Source organism: Elephas maximus, chromosome 14 (assembly GCF_024166365.1).
Source record: "Elephas maximus indicus isolate mEleMax1 chromosome 14, mEleMax1 primary haplotype, whole genome shotgun sequence".
NCBI lineage: Eukaryota > Metazoa > Chordata > Mammalia > Proboscidea > Elephantidae > Elephas > Elephas maximus.
The window spans coordinates 36,001,930-36,015,150 of record NC_064832.1 but is presented as its reverse complement, the minus strand read 5'-3'; positions in this window follow the sequence as shown (position 1 = coordinate 36,015,150).

The window sequence follows — 13,221 nt, the reverse complement described above, 5'->3', positions numbered from 1 at the left end:
ATGGGAAGGCTAAGTTGTCAGCCCCTGCCCTCTAAGGCGTAATTACTGAGCAAACACTTCTTTGGGAAGGCCAGTAGATGGGTGAATGTGCTCACTGGTTCAGAAGTGCCTAAATTCACAGGACGTGTACACTCAGAAACTGTCTTTGTTACAAGACAGTCCTCATCATATCCAGACAGAAGAATATTGTAACGCAATATCCCTGATGTTATTTCACACTTTGTCCCCAAAGTTTTGGAGGTAGAATATCATTTGGTAAACCCATATCTGTGGCCAATTAATTTTCTTATTTTTTTTTTTAATCGTGCTTTTTTTGTTTTTAGATGAAGGTTTACAGAGCAAACTAGCTTCTCACTAAACAGTTAATAAACATATTGTTTTGTGACATTGGTTGCCAGCGCCACGACATGTCAACACTCTCTCCTTCTCAACCTTAGGTTCTCCACTATCAGGTTTTCTGTCCCACCCTGCCTTCTCATCCTTGCCCCTGGGCTGGTGTGCCCATTTAGTCTCATTTTGTTTTATGGGCCTGTCTAATCTTTGGCTGATGGCCAATTGATTTTCAAGAAGGGTGCCAAGTAAATTCAATGAGGAAAGAATAGTCTGTTAAATAAGTAGTGTTGGACAGCTAGATTTCCACATGCAAACGAATGAAGTTTGTCCCCTACCTCACACCATTTACAAAAACTAACTCAAAGTGGACCAAAGGCCTAAATATAAGAGCTAAAAACACAAAACCCTTAGAAGAAAAGATAGGAATAAATTTTCAGGACCTTGTATTGGCAATGGGTTCTTTGATAAGACACCAGAAGTATGAGCAACAAAAGAAAAAAGAGAAATTGGATGTGATCAAAACTGGAAAATTTTTTGTGCATCAAAGGACATTATCAAGAAAGTGAAGAGATAACCTACAGAGTGTGAGAAAATATTTGGAAACCATATATCTGATAAGGGTTTAATATTCAGAATACATAACTCCTCCAACTCAACAACAAAAAAAAATCCAATTGAATAATGGGCAAAGTACTTAGACATTTCTCCAAAGAAGATACACAGTTGGCCAATAAGCACATGAAAAAATGCTCAACATCATTAGTCAGCAGGGAAATGCAAATCAAAATCACAACAAGATACCACCTCATACTCACTAGGATGGCTATTATCCAAAAAACAGAAACTACCAAGTATTGGTGAAGATGTGGAAAAATTGGAACCCTCATGCATTGCTGGTGGGAATGTAAAATGGTACACCTGATGCAGAAAACAGTTTGGTGGTTCCTAAAGAAGTTAAACATAAAATTACCACATGATCCAGCAATCCCACTCCTAGGCATATACTACAGAGACTTGAAAGTAGAAACTCAGATTCTTATGCACCAATGTTCATAGCAGCGTTATTCACAATAATCAAAAGGTCCGTCAGCAGAGCAAGGGATCGACAAAATGTGTTACATGCACGCAATGGAATATTGTTCAACCATAAAGAGGAATGAAGTTCTGACGCATGCTATGACATAGATGAACCTTAAAAAGCCAGACACAAAAGGACAAATACTGTGTGATCCCACTTATGTGAAACATCTAGAATAGGCAAATGCACAGAGAAAGACAGAAAATAGATTACATTAGAGGTTCCCAGGGGCTGGAGGGAGGGGAGAATGAGCAGTTATTGCTTAATGAGTACTTGAGTTTCTGTTTGGGATGTTTGAAAAGTTTTGGAAATAAATAATGGTAATGGTTGTACCACCTTGTGAATATAATTAGTGTCACTGAATTGTACACTTAAAAGTGATTAAGATGGAAATTTTTGTATTATATACATTTTCCCACGGTTTTGAAAAATGTCATTTGGGTGATGTTCTTTATCACAGACAAGTCATCAGGCTTCGGCTGGAAGATGTGAGTGTATATTAATAGTTCTTGGCTATAGGTCCACTTTGAGGAATCTACAGCCTTGAGACTTCTGCCAGCCATGGGCCACAACTCCTTCTCTAAGGGTCAGCTAATTTTTCCTGTAAAGGGCCAGGTAGTAAATATTTTAGGGTTTGTGGGCCAAACAGTCCCCTGACTGAACTTGCAAAGCATCTATAAAACCAGTTGTCAAGTCGATTCGATTCAATCTGACTCATGACAACCCCACGGGTGTCGAAGTAGAACTGTGCCCCACTGGGTTTTAAATGGCTGAGTTTTCAGAAGTAGATCGCTAGGCCTTTCTTCTGAGGCACCTCTGGGCGGACTCAAACCTCTAGCCTTCTAGCAGCTGTTATGGATTGAATTGTGTCCCCCCAAAATGTGTATTTATTTGGCTAGGCCATGATTCCCAGTATTGTGTGGTTGTCCTCCATTTTGTGATCTGATGTATTTATCCTATATGCTGTAAATCCCAGCCTCTATGATGTTAATGAGACAAGATTAGAGATATTTATGTTAATGAGGCAGGGTGAAATCTACACAATTAGGTTGTATCTTGAGTCAATCTCTTTTGAGATATAAAAGAATCAAGCAGAGAGGAGAGGGACCTCCTACCACCAAGCAAACAGAACCATAGTGGAGCACGTCCTTTGGACCCAGGGTCCCTGCACTGAGAAGCACCTAGACCAGGGGAAGATTGATGACAAGGACCTTCCCCCAGAGCCAACAGAGAGAGAAAGCTTTCCCCTGGAGCTGGTGCCCTGAATTTGGACTTCTAACTTCCTAAACTGTAAGAGAACAAATTTCTGTTTGTTAAAGGCATTCCACTTGTGGTATTTCTGTTCCGGCAGCCTAGATAACTAAGACAGCAACCGAGCATGTTATCTGTTTGCACCACCAGAGAACTCAAAAAAGTATGTATAGAAAATAGATAAGTGACTGGGCATAACTCTGTTAATAAAACTTTATTTGCAAAAATAAGAGACCCTTGAAGAGCCATAGTTTGCTGACCCCTGCTTTAGAGCAATAATTCTCCAAGTGTGGTCCCCAGAACAGCCTTATCGGCATCACCTGGGAACATGTAGGAACTGTAAATCCTCAGGCCCTACCCCAGACCTCAGGGGTGGGGCCCAGGAGTCTCAGACTTAAAAGCCCTTTAGGTGATTTTTAGAGCCCTGGTGGCGTAGTGGTTAAGCATTCAGCTGCTAACCAAAAGGTGGGCAGTTCAACTCCTTGGAAACCCTATAGGGCAGTTCTACTCTGTCCTATCGGGTCACTATGAGTCAGAATAGACTCGATGGAGCGGGTCTGCTGTTTTGGGTTTAGGTAATTTTGATGAAAGTTCAAGTTTGCAAACCACTGCCGTAGATCTCATGCCAAACCTGTTTGCTGCAGAAAGTTTTCTCTGATTAGCCATACCCTCACATGGGCCTCCTCCCCTTCATGCCTTACAACTTTAGGAATGCACTTAGTACTTAACCAACCATTAGTACTTGGAATTTTGACTCCTGCTTGTCTCATGCCTCTAAATTTTGTCCCCGAGTCAGATTGAAGATCCCTGCATGTAGCATGTACACCTTTGACTTCTGCTTCCACTCCCACCCTCTCTCCCCCATTTTGACTTTAATAAAGGCAAGATTTACCTTTATTAGCTTTCTGAATCTTAGAAATGATAGCTAAGCACAGCAGTTCCAGCCCACAATTCATTTTTCAAAAATATACATTGAGTGCCTGCTGTGTACTGGCCCTCATTTTAAGGCACTAAGTCTTCATAGAACTTACATTCCAGTGGGGGAGACTTAATAAACACATAACACATCAATAAGTACTATGAAGAAAACTGAAGCAAAATAATATAATACGGTGATGAGTGGTGGGGTGGGTGACATTTTAGCATGGTCAGAGGAAAGCCAAGATCAATGCATTTTTATGACCTTGAAATGAAACTGTAGGCCTTTTTATATAGTCCTCTCTAGAGGGGGAGCCATAACAGTACTCCTTTCAGTATGAGTCAGGATTGAATAAGCTGTGCTGCAGTAACAAAAAAAGATCTCAGTGGCTTAGCACAATAAAAATGTTAACTTCTCTCTCCCAAGTCTGATACAGGCTGGTGAGGACTCACCTCCCAGTGGTGCCTCAGCAGTCCAGGCTCTGGTGGCGTCCAAAATCACCACAGCGTAGAAAGACCTCTTCATTGCTTGGCTAAGAAGTGATGCTTTACTTCCACTCATCATCTGTTGGCCAGAGCTAGTCACATGACCCCAGCCTATCTACAAAGAAGACCAGGAAGTATCAGGGTGTACATGGATATTGGGTGAGCTCTGTTTCTGCCACAATATTGTGCTCATTGTATTTTCATGGAATTGGTTGAATATAAGATTCAAGGTTCAGTCGAGGTCCGTTTTCTAACCATCATCTTCTTTGGGACTTATTCTCACCAAGCTCCTTTTACCTCTAGAGCCCCCCTACGCACGTCACAGACAGTGGCTGGGAGGAGGCTTGCTGTGAGCCATGGGTAGGTGACCATATGATTTTTTTTGCTGGCAGAGCCTAAAATATTTATTATCTAGCCCTTTATGTAAAAAGTTGACCAACCCTTGCTTTACATGAATTTTTTAATTGTAGTAAAAATGTATGTAACAAAATTTGGCCAGTTCAACAATTTTTACATGTGTAATTCAGTGATATTGACTGTGCTCATCATGTTATCCAGCCATCACCACTACCCATTTCCAAATCATTCCACCACCAGTAACATAAACTCTATGCCGCCAAGGCAATTACTCCTCCTTTTCCCCTCCCTCCCACTCCTTGTATCCACTAAAGCTTTGGTCTCTATACATTTGCTTATTTTATGTAAGTGGGATCATACGATATTTGTCCTTTTGTGTCTAACTTATTTTACTCAGCATAATGTTTTCAAGATTCGTCCATGTTGTAGCATGTATCATGTGATGTGAGGTAAAGAATTACTTTACCTCAAGTAATTTGGCTTTTGTCCTTGGTTCCTGAGAGATAACGCTAATCCCTTGGAATTTCTTGAGTATTTAAAATACCTTCATTACTTAGACCTCTAGACCACATTTGATGGCTTGTGCTAACGTGTAGGGGCTAGCCTGGCTAGGAAGACCACCACATGACCTGGTATCAACTGACCTCAGGGAGGGAGGGTATCTGATCCAATCAATCATGATTAAGTAATAAAGCCAATAAAAGCTCTGGACATGGCAGTTCCATAGGCTTCCTGGCTGGTGAAAGACATCAGTGTACAAGGGAAGGTTACATATTCTTTGGGACATGGACGTTTCATGCTGGGAACCCCCCCAAACCTCATCCTGTGCTTCCCCTTGCCTGTATCTTTTTTCCTATAATAAAGCAGTAATCATAATTATAGCACTTTCTGTGAGTTCTCTGAGTTGTTCCCGCAAATTATCAAACCCAAAGGAGCAGTGGGAGCCAGCAGGTCAGAAATGAGGGGGCTGGGAACCCCTGAGCTTATAGCTGGTATCCTGAAGGAGGTAGAGGGAACCTCCAAATCTGTAGTCAGCCGGTCCGAAGTTAGGGAGTTCAGGGGAGATTCCCAAGCTTACAACTGGCATCCAGAAGGAACCCCTGAAGTTGTAGACAACAGGTCAGAAAGTTGGGGTGTCAGGTAGACTCCTCAAACTTCCAGCTGGCATCTGCCTATTTGGCAGTCTGAAGATTGGTGTGCTTCTAACTTGTGAGCTCTGACCTACATCTGAGTGGCTAGAGTCAGAGAAGCGCTACATGGGCAGCTGGTATCAGAACTGAGCAAAGAAGTAAAAAGTGGGGATTTGTTATATCTTCATAGATGAGGACAGAAGAGTGGAATTCTGAGATTCCCAGACACAGTGCAGTTGGGATTCACTAGAATGTACCTGGGTAAATCAGGACATGTAGTCAACCTAGCCTTAGGTAGTTGCAGAGAACTTCATCTCAAGAGATGCTGGACTAAGTCAGAAAGGTTTGTACTTCCACAAACCCATTCCGCATTGCATAGGGCTGTCTTTCCTAAGAAGAATTTTCAAATTAAAATAATAAAAGTGATAACAAGTAATTGATCTGTCTTGGCAGAGCTGTGAAGAGATCTTTAGAGATGAACACAAGCATATCAGTTTTGTCAGTGCCAGGTTTTTGTGTTTAGGGTATGAGTGGGGGAGTCAGGGTGGGAGGTGGGATCAGAGGCAAAGTTCAGTGGGGGCGAGGGGCAGTCACATTCTTTCTGTGAAGTAACATGTTCAAAATGCCATCAGTCAAAGCAGCTAACATCTTAAAAATCCCTGTCTTAGTCCTCTAGTGCTGCTGTAACAGAAATACCCCAGACTGATGGCTTTAACAAAGAGAAGTTCATTCTCTCACAGTCCAGTGGGAGAGAAGTCCAAATTCAGGGCGCTGGCTCCAGGGGAAGGCATTCTCTCTCTGTCAGCTCTGGAGGAAGGTCCTTGTGATGCATCAGTCTTCCCTTGGTCTGGGAACATCTCAGCGCAGGAACCTCAGATCCAAAGGACGTGCTCTGCGCCCGGTACTGCTTTCTTTGTGGTATGAGGCCCCCCCCGGCCCCCGCCCTTCCCCTTTATCTCTTGTAAAATAAAAGGTGGTGCAGTCCACGCCCCAGGGAAACTCCCTGTACATTGGATCAGGGATGTGACCTTAGTAAGGGTGTTACAATCCCACCCTAATCCTCTTTAACATAAGATTACAATCACAAAATGGAGGACAACCACACAATACTGGGAATCATGGCCTAAACAACTTGACACATATTTTTAGGGGACATGATTCAATCCATGACAGTCCCCAGTACACAAACTGTTCACAGAGACTTTCATTTTATGTTACTTTAAGAAATACAAAGTTTAAATGTTGGAGGGACACAATGAGTAGAGCTCTGGAAGAGAAGTCCAAATGAATGTTTTACAACTGGCAATGAGATTGTTATAACCCATCCATTTATTCATGGTGAGAGAAGAATGGAGGTAGGATATGGGTGAGGGAGAAAAGTTACTCCTAAGGAGAGACCATCACCCATCTGTCAGTTTGTCATACTGTGGAGGCTTGCAAGTTGCTATGTGCTGGAAGCTATGACACAGTATTTCAAATACCAGCAGGGCCACCCATGGCTGAACAGGTTTCAGTGGAGCTTCCAGACTAAGACAGACTAGGAAGAAAAGCCTGGCCATCTACTTCCAAAAATTAGCCAATGAAAACCCTATGGATCACAGAATACTGTCTGAGACTTTGACTCGCTTACTTTGGGTACCTCATCAGGCGGGACCGATCACTGGACAAGGACTTATCAATGATCATGAAGATGGCACAGGACATGGGGTCAGCATGAGTCACAGCCAACTTAACAGCAACTAACAACAAGACCAAAAGAAAATAAGCATAGTCATCGCCCAATATTTGCTGCCGAACACTTTTTAAGCATTTTATCGTCTTTGCACACTTTGTAAACATTTCCTTTTTCAGTCTTCTCCTACGGTAAGTTTTACACACAACGAACACTTGTGGAGCACTCCTTGGTGCCAGAACTATTCAGGTACTTATGTTATTGTTGAATCTGCACCAGATGTTCCCCAGGTGGGTGTTAGAATTTTCCCGGCCTCACAGATGAGGAAACTGAATTGCCGATAAATAGGTGAGCTCGGATTCAACCCCAAGCAGGCCGGTTCTAGAATCGGTGCTGGCTCTTCGCCACTGCCCTGCTTCTTGAAAAGGGCATGGCCCTGCTGATATAAAGAGCTGATTTTCTTCTTGTTTTTGTTTTCACTGCTATTTATTCAAGGCATCGAACAGTGCCTGGAACTCTGAAACTATTCATGAAATGGGCGAATGAATGGACACATGAATGAACTAATAGCTCTTGGTGAGTGCATAATGTCCTCGGGGCAGAGGAGAATTTGCCTGTAGAAGGCAGAATGGAATCACAGGAACACTACAAGGCCAGAAATCAAGGCACTGGTTCTTGCCCTGGCTGCTGCCCACCACTCTGCTTCTCTGGGCTTTGATTTCCTCGTCAGTACATTTGAAGACGTCTTGTCCTCCCCCATCCCAGGGCTGTTGTGGGAAGCAAATGATATGATGTATGTGGCATCGCTTTGAAAAAACTGTACAGTGCTATACAGATTATATATATAATTATATATACACAGTTACATATATATAATCATTGTCAGCAATCATAATAATATAATAATTGCTACTCTGGACAGGTGGGGAACTACACAGAGAAAAACGTTGCTTCATATTCAAAATCCTACCTCTGCAGGGGCCCTAACTTAGAACAACATGCTCTCGTGCCCAGAAGGGAGAGTGTGGCTGAGTTAACACAGCCCATCCCAGCTAATGGAGGAAGAATGCAAAGGGCACACACTGTTGGCAGTGCCAGGGTTTTACATGTTGTTATTGTTATTAGTAGTAATTCTGAAGGTGGAGCTCAGGTGAGATTCAAAATTAACCTGGGGCTGTGGAAGACCATTGGTATCTGTTAGATGGCTGACTGACAGCCCCTGTAATTCTGATTATATGTTTGTTATCTTCAAGCCTCCTAATATGTTATCCCTGAAGTGGCTGGAGATAGGATATGCAGTCGATTCACACAGCACTAGAGGCTCAAAACAGGTGGGGAAAGAAAGAAAGAGGGAGAAGGGGAGAGAGAGGAAAGAAGAGGGGAGGGAGGAAGAGAAAGAAGAGGGAGAGAGGGAGGGAAGGAAGGAGTAAGGGAAGGATTTTTTTTTTACTAATGTCGTACCAGTTTCCTTGGTACTTCACAGGAAACCATCGAGCATATTTTCCCCCGGCCAGGTTACAGGGAGGGTCCAGCGTGCTACGCCTCCTGCAACCTCAGTCTCCACTCTCAGGACCGCAACTCACGGAAAAACGTTTTTAGGTAGGAATGGCAGAAACTTGTCCAGTTCCGAGATCATCTATTGTTTCTGTATGGGAAAAGGCCTTATTTTTTCCCTGTTTTTCACCTGGGTATTGTCATTTTGATAAATCGCCTTCAGGCTGGATATGCTTAGGGGTGACAGGTAACAGGTGAGAATAGAATAAAGACACGTTTCTGATGATAAGGCATGAACAGTATTGTCAGGGAGCAAGACTCACACGCAGCAAAAGGGTGCTTGACTGTGTGCAACGGACATGCCTGCAGAGCTCAGGAAGAGCAGAAAGCTGGCTGGGCTGGGGGCCTCCGGAGCTCAGAAAGAGCAGAAAGCTGGCTGGGCTGGGGGCCTGCGGAGCTCAGGAAGAGCAGAAAGCTGGCTGGGCTGGGGGCCGCCGCCCCTTCCTGAATTCCCAGGAGGCCGAGCGCCGGCTCCTAAAGGCCACAGGACCCCAGGGGCACTTTGTGGGGCAGAGCGCCACCCTGCCTTCTCGCCCCGCTCCTTTTCACACTGGCACCTGCTACATCGGCTAATTTTCCTCATGAGGAAGTCAAGGTGGCTTCCAGAACATGTGATGACTTCCAGTGTGACAGTGACCCAAACTAATCAGTAACCAGCTGCTGCTGAGTCAATTCCAGCTCATGGTGACCGCATGTGCATCAGAGCAGAACTGTGCTCCACAGGGTTTTCAGTGCCTGAATTTTTGGAAACAGATCGCCAGGCCTTTCTTCGGAGGCACCTCTGAGTGGCCTCAAACCTTCAACCCTTCACATTAGCAGCCAAGTACATTAACTGTTTACACCACCCAGGGACTCCCGTGGACATGGTATCTGTACTTTAGAAATAGATCTATCAAGTGGCGTTTGCACTCTATCTCTCTTCTGGGTGGCTACTGGAGGAAATAAAGAAGAGAGACTGGTGACATTGTTCCATCTCTACATATGGGAACACTCAGGTTTTTCACCCAGTGGGAAAACCCTCCATTTGCTCACGGCTGATATAGCGGGAGACCCTGTCTGGCTGTTTCTTTCTGGCTGCTAATAAGCAAGGGGTGGTGGGGAGGCAGAAGCGTGCCCCTGGATGAAGTCCATCCACTGCAGAAGTCACCAAACCTGTATTTCAAGGGACATTTCTTCACTCTCCATCTCCCAGATGGGCCTGCAGCCCTGAAAAGGGACTCAGGCTTGGCCCTTTGAAAGATGTCAATCCCTTTCTCTCTAAGGCAGACAAGTAAGATGTCTCCCCCCATGTTCTAATATCAAAGCTACTCCTCAAAGTGTCATTTCTTTGTGTTGGAAAAGGTTCCTGCTGCTCTCCAACCTGGCCCACCTCCCTCAAGACTGACGGGAAAAGTGCTGATATGATAATACAGTTGGGGTTTGCTGCCAGTTGCCACAGGCCAGAGGAAGCCAGCACACAGCCTTCCCTGTGCGGCTATGACCAGTGGGGAGGCTGAGGCACAGAGGCAGGCCAGAGGACCCAAGGCTTAAAATAGCCTTAAGTCTTTGCAGCAGGGACTCAGGCTCTTCTCTAGGAAGCCACCCTTGATGTCATATCCTCGGGGGGGGGGGTGTCAGCAGGTACCCATCTTTGTCTGTCCCCTCCACCCCCACCCCTCGTTTCCCAAGGAGCAGCAATTGCTGCTCTATATCTAACAAGGCTACTGATTCTCTGCTTTGAAATGCAAAATGGGCCCAAGCCTGGGTGTCTAATACGTTACCTCTAAAAAGAAACCAAAAAATACAAACTGCTGGCAAGATGGATCCAACTCGTAGTGATCTTGTAGGACAGAGCAGAACTGCCCCAGAGGGTTTCCACGGCTGCAGTCTTTACAGAAGCAGACTGCCACATCGTTCTCCCTCAGAGCAGTTGGTGGGTTTGAACCACTGACCTTTCTTTTGGGTCAGCAGCCAAGTACTTCCCCACTGCATCACCATCACCTCTTCAAGCTTCACAAATTGTCCGCACGTTAGGTTTGACAACAGCTCCCCCCACTTAGCACTGCGCCTGGCTGACCAGTGTCCTGTCTGTCCCCAGGCTGGGCCAGGTCTAGCATTCTTTTCCTGAAGAAGCCTGTCCCCCTTTTCCCTCTCCCTGATGCTATTTAATGCTCTCCTCCTGCAGCCTGAGAGAGTTCAGGGTAACAAATGGTGACGCACTCAACTAACCGAACGCTTGGTGGTTTGAACTCACCCAGAGGGGCTGCGGAAGGAGGCCCTGGTGATCTGCCTCCAAAGGTCACGGCCTCGAAAACCCCACAGAAGCGCAGTTCTACTGTGCATGTATGGAGGTACCACGAATTGGAATCTCTTCAGTGGCAGCTGGTTTGGTTTGTAGTTTTTGCAATCTGAGCACACGAGGCAAATGAAATCAGTTATTTGCTTTTCTTGGTTGCATGCCAAGGTACAGGAGAAGTGTAATTGATGTGGCCACCATCAGCACAAGGGACGAGGACGGTTCTGGGGACCCTAGTGCGGCTGAGCCAGTCAGCCCCAGCAGCCTGCCCTCTGGGGCAGGAGCCCTCCAGCAGGCCTCTTGTCAGTCTTCATTTAGAAACAAGAAAGAAACTGCATTTTTAAAAAGGCCAACAGAAAAATCTCGCTGCAGCAGCCTGGATTGCAAATCAGTGTAGACAACTTGGGGTCCCCCAGAGTGTGTCCCTTCACAGCCATCGCACATGGTGGGTCTCCGGCAAGACACAGGTGCTGGTGGAGCTGGCTCCCTGTCAGTCTCAGGCCCAGGCCCCAACCCCAGCCTGGGGGCCAGAGGCTATTCAGGATTCACCTTTATTTAGTCTGGCACATCTGGGGAGCAGTTCCCCTCCTTTTTAAAGCCCAGTGATGTCTGTTGTTGTTTCTGCTGCCCTTGAGTCAGCCTGACTCATGGGGACCCCATGCTCAACACAGTGAAAAGCCGCCCTGTGCTACATCATCCCCACAATCGGTTGGGGATGGGAACTTTGTGACCCGTAGGATTTTCACTGGCTGATTTTTGGAAATAGATCACCAGGCCTTTCTTCCTAGTCCACCTTAGTCTGGAAGCTCCACTGAAACCTGTTCACCATCACAGCAACCCACAAGCCTCCATTGACAGATGGGTGGTAGCTGCTCATGAGGTGCATTGGCTGGGAATCGAACCCAGGTCTCAGCATGAAAGGTGAGAATGCTATCACTGAACCACCACTGCCCTCACAAATGATGTACAGGGCTGGGAGGGCGAAGGCACACAGCAGCATTGCTCCCCAGGAGGGAAGGCCCCCCACTCCCATGGTGCTCACCGTGGGGCAGCTCAGACTCCCTGGGACCTGAAAGGCTATAGCCGGGGGATTCTATACCCACAGAGCACTGAGGTACTTCTGGGAACCCAGGATAGTCTTTTTCTTCATACAATAGAGGCTGTTATTTAAATATAAAATACAACAGGGAAGGGAAGTGAACATGGTCAGCTTTATGGGTGAACAATCAGACGAGGGAGCTCTTCCCAGAGTCTACCTTTTTGTTAAATTGCTGGGGTCTCAGGAACTGAGTTCCTCCTCCCCACCTCCCACCTTCCCTTCTCTTCTCATTCTCCTTTTTCTTATCTCTGTCTCTGTCAGTCTGTGTGCCTCCATTCTCCCTGAATCTCTCTCTACTTCTCTCTCCCTGCCTCTATAATAGTAACTCATGCCAGGTACTGTTCCAAGTACTTTTCAGATTTCAGATCATTTAACCCCAAAGCCCTATGAGGCAGGTTCCATCTGTCTCTCTGCATCACATTCTTCCTCTCCTGTTGCCTGTGTCTCCATCTCTCCCTGTCTCTCTCTCTCTCTCACACACACACACACACACACACACACACACACACACACACACACACACACACACACACACACACACACACACACACACACACACACACACACACCGGCCTTCGGGCCTCTCTCCACTTCTCACACACAGAGCTTAGTCCGCAATCAGTGGATAAGAAGCAGATCATCTCCTCAGGGAGGAACAGCCTCAGACCATAAAGAAACTCACCAAGTGCCCCGTTGCCAAGCTGCCCCGCGTTCAGCTGAACCACCTCGGGCCTGTGAGGCCCTGAGGTGCCTGGTACTGCCACAGCCCTGAATTTGATTAAAGCTCCGGAGAAAGAGCAACTGTGCCTCTGCTACCCCCATAGCGGGGCTGCCTCTCCCGGGGGCTCTGGGGTGAGGGTCTGTCCTCTCCTCTGTCCTTGGCGCCACTCTGACCTTGGAGGTGAGGGACGGAGACAGGCAGAGGAGACCGGAAAACACAAAAGAAGAAAATTTCTCCAGCTCTTCCCTTTCCTGACGGCAGGGCACAGGACAGCATGCTGAATAGAGAATCTGGAAACCTGAATTCTTATCCTGGCCTTGCCACCAACTAAATCTTGGCATCTGGCA